The sequence below is a fragment of the Petromyzon marinus genome, chromosome 15 (assembly GCF_048934315.1).
Source record: "Petromyzon marinus isolate PM22_M1 ecotype Great Lakes invasive population chromosome 15, UKy_Petmar_22M1.pri1.0, whole genome shotgun sequence".
NCBI lineage: Eukaryota > Metazoa > Chordata > Hyperoartia > Petromyzontiformes > Petromyzontidae > Petromyzon > Petromyzon marinus.
The window spans coordinates 21,344,079-21,352,929 of NC_133681.1; the positions used below are offsets into that span (position 1 = coordinate 21,344,079).

At 46.7% G+C, this 8,851-nt stretch overlaps 1 long non-coding RNA gene across 1 annotated transcript; it reads left to right on the forward strand.

Moving 5' to 3' along the window:
• Window positions 1–2,037: 2,037 nt before the first annotated feature.
• On the forward strand, window positions 2,038–7,792 carry LOC142924665 (uncharacterized). The gene is made up of 5 exons (XR_012941778.1): window positions 2,038–2,214; window positions 4,583–4,746; window positions 5,815–5,899; window positions 6,662–6,797; window positions 7,192–7,792. It is a non-coding gene; the product is annotated as an uncharacterized LOC142924665 (long non-coding RNA).
• Window positions 7,793–8,851: the final 1,059 nt, after the last annotated feature.

Sequence of the window (8,851 nt, forward strand, 5' to 3'; positions counted from 1 at the left end):
GGACGCTCTGCACGCGAGACGTCATTAGTTCCCTGGCTGCTCTTGTAAACCCGCATTGTGTACGATCAGTGAGTTTAGAAAGTGCTTTCATATCGTTCCAGGTTACCACGTGGATACAAATTGTATCGTAGTTACTTTACATTGTCCGATTCATACATGACTATTCACCAATGACTCATGTCCGATATGATTTCACATATTTATACATTATCTCACGTACACCCTGGGGCATTGCCACATAGCCCCCAGGGATCCGCGTACCCCCGAGTAAAAGAAAAAAGAAAATTACTGCACTACACCACCCACATGCGTCTCGACGCGCTCGTCACACGTGACGTCCGTGGCACGGCTCGGGTTCCGCAGTGGAAACATAACTTGGTGCCTTGAGAGCCACACGGGGCTGGCTCGGCACTGCCCTGGCGCGGCTTGGTAGCGAGGTGGAAAATAATTCGCATCACGTGGAAATTTATAGCAGCCAAATAACTCTGAAAACACGTTGATTCTAAATGTTAAAGGAACAACCGGAAGACCCAGGGAATAATCCACGCGGCCACGAGAAGACAGAGAGAGAGACACGCAAACTCCAAATATTACAGGCGTCACAATTTGGATCGAACTCACGGACTTCCTGCATACGAGGCGAGGGAGATAACATCTTGCGAGGGAGATAATATCTTGTCATGGAGATAACATCGTGTCAGGGAGATAACATCTTGTGAGGGAGATAATATCTTGTCAGGGAGATAACATCTTGCGCGGGAGATAACATCTTGCGAGGGAGATACCATATTGTGCGGGAGATAACATATGTACTCTTTGGTTCTATTCGGTAAAGTCACGTAGGGAAAAATAAATAAATAAAATGAACAACAATCACGACGTTTCGGCCACAAAACAAGTGGCCTTCATCAGGTGAAGGGACCAAAGAGTATGGATCCTTGCAGTCACGAAAGCTTCAAATCCACATTTCACCACTCTGGTTAATGTGGGTTGGTGAAGACGTATAGTATGTATAGTACAACCAATTTTGATGGACTGCCCTTTGCTGCCCACCATGTAGCCCGACACCACACTTTTAGACCTGTTATGCACTATCCTGGCTCAAACCCTGCTGAGCGTCCGATTAAAACACTGACGAGATCTCAATATTTAAAACTGGCCCAAAGCCCCGTCATAGCACGAACATTACACTTTACCTATCTCAACAAATGTGGACATCATGAATCTTTGGTCTAATCTCAGATCTTGTGAGTTATAACTCGGGAGCTCCTCATGCACAGCCAGCCAAGGATAACTCCCTGCTATAGTGACGTCACAGCAAAAGGGCGTGACGTCACCTAAATATGGGCGTGGTCAAAAGCGGCCCCATCCCCCGCTCTTCCCGACCTTGCTTCCCCCCTCGCCGAGGTTACCCACATGAACAATAATAATAAATCATAGATGTACATTATGAAAGAATCAATGATTTTTCACAAAACTGCTCCTGTACGGCCTTTTGCCAATCCCCTGCTGGAGAGCCTCTTGACGATCGCACGAATCGTGTTGGTTATTTGCACATACTTCACCATGCCGGTGAGTATGGGTTGGTAAAGGAAAAGGAGGAGCATTAACGTACAAACAAAAACCTATTTTACTAGAATGCCTTCTGCTTCCCATCATGTAGCCTGTAACACCTGGTATGCACTATCCAGGCTCCAACCTCCTTAACGTTAGATGGAGACATCTGGCACATCCCCAGCAGTTTTGTCCACAGGCTCAACATTTAACACAAACACACATCTCTAACACTAACGTTAAACTTTACCTATCTCGACGAAGGTAGACATCGTGAATCTTTGATTTTTTCTCGAATTCAGAGTCAGAAGTCAGGAGCTCCTCGCGTGCACAGCCAGCCCACGATAAAGTCCGACCCAGAATGATGTCACCGTGACGTCGGTTCAATATAGGCGTGGCCAGAATGTGGGTGTGGCCAACGGCGGCGGCTTCCCCGCCCCCCGCTGCCCCTCCCCGCAGGTTTCTCTCAACCCTCAGTGCGCATGCGCAGGCCGCGCGTCTCGGACATCGCCTTCAGCGGCCGTTGGCGACGCGGCGGTTGTGGCGGGAAAATTAATAAAAAAAACTTCTCCGAATAACCGCGACCTTTAACTACCCTCACGGATAATCCACACGGATCTCTGGACGGCAAGGCGGAGACGATCAATGGAATAATCTCCGGTGAGAGACGGAGAGAGATGGGCAGGCGTGAGGGCGAGCCAGGTTCAACTTTGTTGAACGCTGAGCGCAGAGTGAATGGGGTTTGCTTCACTCAGCACGCGGCTTGGACACTTCGGTGTGCAAAGTGTTGTCTGGTTGTGCCGTGTAAAGGAGGAGGACATTCAGTAAATGTCGTTGGTTTGTTAATGGGAGTGTGTGGCACGGTAATGGACTGGGTACGACTTACAACACAAGTTCTGCTCACATTGCACGCTAAGGGTTAGCACGGCGATTACTACGTGTGCATTTATTAGTTATTGTTCATGTTAAAAGTAGTATTGATTGTTAAGACAATGATGTTTAGTATTTGTAGGAGAATCATTTCAATATTGTACAGTATAGCATTGTCCTGCTGTGTGGCTCTCACGTGGCGAGCATCAGTGCAGCAATATTCAGTACGTGGTTGTAATGTACTTCTATAGCCCCCTGCCACCAGTGCAGCAATATTCAGTACGTGGTTGTAATGCACTTCTATAGCCCCCTGCCATCAATGCAGCAATATTCAGTACGTGGTTGTAATGTACTTCTATAGCCCCCTGCCACCAGTGCAGCAATATTCAGCACGTGGTTGTAATGTACTTCTATAGCCCCCTGCCATCAGTGCAGCAATATTCAGTACGTGGTTGTAATGTACTTCTATAGCCCCCTGCCACCAGTGCAGCAATATTCAGTACGTGGTTGTAATGTACTTCTATAGCCCCCTGCCACCAGTGCAGCAATATTCAGTACGTGGTTGTAATGTACTTCTATAGCCCCCTGCCACCAGTGCAGCAATATTCAGTACGTGGTTGTAATGTACTTCTATAGCCCCCTGCCATCAGTGCAGCAATATTCAGTACGTGGTTGTAATGTACTTCTATAGCCCCCTGCCATCAATGCAGCAATATTCAGTACGTGGTTGTAATGTACTTCTATAGCCCCCTGCCACCAGTGCAGCAATATTCAGCACGTGGTTGTAATGTACTTCTATAGCCCCCTGCCATCAGTGCAGCAATATTCAGTACGTGGTTGTAATGTACTTCTATAGCCCCCTGCCACAAGTGCAGCAATTTTCAGTACGTGGTTGTAATGTACTTCTATAGCCCCCTGCCATCAGTGCAGCAATATTCAGTACGTGGTTGTAATGCACTTCTATAGCCCCCTGCCACCAGTTCAGCAATATTCAGTACGTGGTTGTAATGCACTTCTATAGCCCCCTGCCACCAGTGCAGCAATATTCAGTACGTGGTTGTAATGTACTTCTATAGCCCCCTGCCATCAGTGCAGCAATATTCAGTACGTGGTTGTAATGCACTTCTATAGCCCCCTGCCACCAATGCAGCTATGTTCAGTACGTGGTTGTAATGCACTTCTATAGCCCCCTGCCATCAGTGCAGCAATATTCAGTACATGGTTGTAATGCACTTCTATAGCCCCCTGCCATCACCAAACTCACACTGACCAGCGTGGTGAAGTATGGTAAATAACCCCTCCCCCTGGGAGCTGCATAGCATGGGACAGCTGTCAGCCAGCAATGGATTTAAAAAGGAGCTGTACTCCGCACACATTCTTATTCAGGGTAGGGTAAGGAACTTGGAGGTTCGGTACGCATAATGTGCTCGGAAAGTATTGTATTCTGTATGTGTGTTGAACCTCTTTCGCATCGTACAAAGCCAACCGTGCTCTTCGGAGGTGCGATAATATATAAATATAAGTAGTCATACTACTGTAATACCACTTAATATTTAGCATTCATTGTATTAGTAGTACGGTAATTTTTTTATATGCAGGTGTGCATGCCAAACGTTAACCAATGTTAAATGTTAAGCCTTCTCTTTTGAATACAGTGTGTTTTAAACATGGAGTTGTCTCCAGCTAATTCTTAAATGTATATCATTCATAATGTAGTAGTAGGCAGGTAGTGCATTTATGACACTTCAATTGTACATAGAGCTTGCAGGTGTGATGAAGGAAACCATGGGAAAGGCTGGAATTTTTGTTGAAAAAAGGACAACAGCCACAGTAGCTTAAGAGACCTAACGCGAAGTGGTCGACACTGGCCCATGCGATCGCGTTGCGACAGCGGACCCACTTTCCGCACACAGCAGCTCCTCATGGTGCCCCCCATACCAGGACCAGTGGTGACCTTGTAGCCACAGCCATTCCTCTCCCTGGCCCCATCCGGTCCAGGCATCCCAAATCGTACAAAATGTACTGCAACGGTGGTGAGACAAACAGCCCTTCGGGCGACAGCACGGTGACGGACACAAGCCCTCGCGGCAGCCTGGGCAGCACGCTGCTCCGGACCGGAAGCGGGGGCTAGCGCAGCCCTGTGGTGTGCGGAGAGCAGTTCTGCTCGTAGGCGAGCGGTGCGCTGGACGCCTACATCGAGGACTTTGAGCAGAGCGGAATCTGTGCGTCACCGCCACCCAGGATACGTGCAGAGCACAGCGCTGCGCAGCATGGCGGAGCGGAGACGCGCGGAGGAGAGGAGGATGCACAGTGTGGATGAGGGTGGGTTGCGCCTCTCGCCACGCGAGGAATCGCTCCGTGGTGCTTGCACTCGAGTGGCTATCGAGTGTGCACGCGGTGCAATGGTATTGAAGCTATAGTAATAGGTTTTTACCCTTTTATCTGGCACAAAAACTGACACCTTTATACAAGGGATCATGTTTGCAATAACCACAACACAAGTAGTCAAAATGCAAACAAAAAAGACAACTCTGATAATATGCACTGCCCTTGAATTTGATTGGTCCACACCCGAGATGGCTTTTCTGAGATCCCAGTCTCCACTGGTGTTGGACCAGAAGACGCAAAAAGGCGTCTTCTTATTCTTAGCGTCTTCTTGTTTGCATTTTGACTACTTGCGTTGTGGTTATCGCAAACATGATCCCTTGTATAAAGGTGTCAGTTTTTGTGCGAGATAAAAGGGTAAAAACCTATTACTATATCTTGTTACTGGCAAAGGAGGTCTCATAAGGTATCGAAGCTAGTTGACTGGAGGGGGGATAATTGGAGAGGAGAACCCCATTTATTTGCTTGTACTGGGTGCTTGTCAATTATGCTATGCTATCATGAATGTAATGTAATTCCCCTAGAAAAAAACCCTTAATAAGGTTTAAAGATACATTTTCGTGAGAGTCCCACACTGGGATGCTTGGCAAATTCCATTAATGAGTTGATTTTATGTCAGAGAAAACTATCCACAGTAAGCACACGCATATGAGAGGATAGCATAGGTCTGAACAGATAGGTCGGTGCATGCATTTCTTTCTCCTGTCATCTTCCAGCAACTTCACTGATTATCGCGTTTGTAAAGTTTGTGAAATCTAAGTGATCCTCCAACCTTTGTGTCAAAATTTGCAGATCCTAGACTGGACACATCTGAAGTTTAAACAATAACAGCTCATGCACTGATTTATCCCATATTCTCACAAACTCCACAAATGGATAACATCATTAGTTACTGATGGTGCAAAGTAAGGCAACATTGCAGGATTGCCGTTCAGGGGTCAAGGAATCTAGGGGAGAGCAAATTCATTGTGTACCAGTAAAATGTCTGTGGGTCTTACATTGCAGGTGGCATGCTGCCTGTGGAGGACCTCATCTCGGGCACGTGCAGCCTCACTGCTGCGCTGCAGCGGTCATGGCTTATAGCCTGACGGTCAGTCTAACCACGGACCAGCTCCTAGAGGCGCCAGTTGACGGTTCCTCCAAGTCCTTGTTCCGCTCGCCTGGCGCCCACCGAGACCTCGCAGTGTCGCACAGAGGCAAGCGGTCATCTCTCGGGGTCACCGCGCACAGCCTCGGCGCATCATTGGTGAGGGGCAATAAGCCAACTGAACGGTTGAGCTCAACAGCGAGAAGCAAAAAGGCCCTGATGCCATTAAATGAGTCGGCAAAGCCCAAAAATTATTTCTTTTCTAACCAGAAGAATGTTTTGTTGTACTTACGGAGCAGTGAAGCAACTAGGCGTGAGCACTTGCCGAACGGCGGCTGTGCGACAAGTACCTATCCCAGGTGGTTGACAAGCCAAAAGGATGAGCTGGATGTGTCGGGGATCACGAGCATTCCTGAGCTCAGGTACCCGGCCTGGCTGCGTGACTGCGATGTGGACTCCCAGACCAGCAGCCACGAGACGGATACCAGCATGAAGAGAGCAGGTGCCGCTCAGAGCCCGCAAAGCAGACCAAAGTACCCAGAGTGGCTCAAAGATTTGGACATCTCCGGCCTTACGAATATAGCCAACGAGGAGCCCGTGTCAGAGGACCTTAGATCCCTAGGTGTGTGTGTGTATATATATAGTCTGTATATAGCAGATGACATTTCATATGTTTTCAGGTACATATTCAGTCTTTTCTCACAGAGACGACTGAGCGGCCACCCATGTGGTTGTGACGTGCGATGCGTGATTCTTGATGCACAGCCTCATTGGAGGAGCTGCTGAGCAGGGCGCGCATGGAGTTGGAATCCCCCGGCTTGGAGGCCCCCTCCCCGGGCAGCTTCAACACGGACGTCTTCCTAGGGGCTGATCGTCCCTGGGAAAACCCCTCCACGCCATTGTGAATTTATCTTTATATTCACACTCACGCACAGCATAGAGGCTGCACCGCCTCTAAGTATGATGTCAGATTATGAATGTTATAAGCTAAGCAGGTAAGCCTTGTTATTACTTGGATGGGAGACTATTTGGTAATAGCATATATTATAGATTTTGGCTGCTAGGTAACCAGGAGTTAGTAATACAGCAATGGAATCTTGAATCTATATCCGGAGTTTTGCATTTTACTCCCTCTGTTTTCACCGGGTTCTCCAATTTCCTCTCACATACCACTCGCTGATGAAATTTGCAAAATATCACTGCCAAACCCGCCTGAGACTTGGTGAGATTTTTCTGGCTTCCACCATGATAATAAGTCAACCAAGTAATTTTCTCTCAATCGTGTCTCTTCTCAGGGCCGTGTACCACCTGTCGCGTCTGAAAGAGCTGGTTGACACCATCAAGGAGAACAAGGATGGCTGCATTTTAAGGCGGTGGTCGAGGTTTGTACTCAGAAGGATACGTTCGCTTGGTCCTGCTAATTCATGGTTGTTAAACATCAATGGTACTTCAGGTGCTGTGGTGTGAATCGCAATTACTTGTGAACTTGTGGGGCCCATGGGGCACAGTAATTGCCCTGTTAATGGAAGTGCCACAACAAAGTATTGGAAAAATGTGATGAAGTTCGTTCAGGGTTGGAGTTAGTGAATGGTTGCAGCAGTATTTTGCACAGCAAATCCATGCAGACTCAAATGTCACTTGAAAGAGAACGGATATGTGAAAAATATTGTGAGCACAACTAAACTTATTTTGGTTTTATCCATTTTGGAAGGAGACTACTTTATTGGGAACATACATGCTAGTATTTGTGTAGTTATAAACATTTGGGAAATCACTGTAAAAGTACATTTGCTTATTTAGATTGCACTATACCTGTATTGTAAAATTTCAGAACCTTTTATGTAACTTGTAATCAATAAACCAAAGTTGCATATTGTATGCAACCCATGACTTGGATTGTTTTTATCATGTCTTGTTTAGCATGGTTGGTTATGTACAGTGTGAAAGAAATTCAACATACATTAAATATTTTCTGATATTTGAATGTTTATATTGTACATGTATATTTATTTTACAATAAATCTGAGACAAAGGCTTATACACATGGAATTGAAAATATTCAGCTATGATTTGTATTTCTCAAGTATTTTAAGAAAAGTCAGCGAGTCTCGTGACATGTCTTCACATTTGGGGGTGATGATTGTGATGGATATACAAGCATTAGCCTGCTTACATTCCTAGAGTATGTAAGGTGAATTTGGGCATTCTGGGTGATTGGGTTTTAGGCCAAACACAGGCAGATCTTTGGGGATAGATGTTTTCAAGCATCTATTAATTATTCATCGGCATGTACTATCTTACTATGATGTAAAGTTCAAAGACATGGTTCATGAAGGGAATGGAATAAAAACTCAACTGTGCACAAGTATGGAGGAATTAATACTTGGAATTCAATGCAAAGATCTGGCCATATGGCGTTTACTGGGCACCAGGGTTACCAAACAACACATGAAAGATGCGTATCAGGCACAGCCTCTGCATTATGAAAAAAATATCACTTCCTGAAGAAGTGCATTTTGCTTCTCCTGTCTTAGGTCACCAAAATAAATTAGAGCAAATTTGACTAGACTGACACAGGCAGCATTTATACTTGTGAAGTGTTCTCCTTCCGACGTGTGGTGTGTGTCGCACACACTGTCGAAGACGAGGTAGTTGCAGGAGACACCGTCTCTTTATTATCTTGTTCACACCAACTCCGGCCTCACTCGACCACGTTGCCATAGAGCCCGGCCTAGACACGACCCTGTCCGTGTTGCACCGACGGCGTCGACCGAGAAGGCCAGCTACTGTCTGGCCACGCAATGATTGGGCGAATGCGGTGGCAACGACAGCGACGACGAGACGAGTCCACTCCCAGAACCGGCAGCCCGGAGCTCTCGCTCTCCGCTGCTTATATTATATTCTATATTCTACTCGGCGCGGCTTGGCTCTGCCCTATCCACGCCTCCCTTCTCG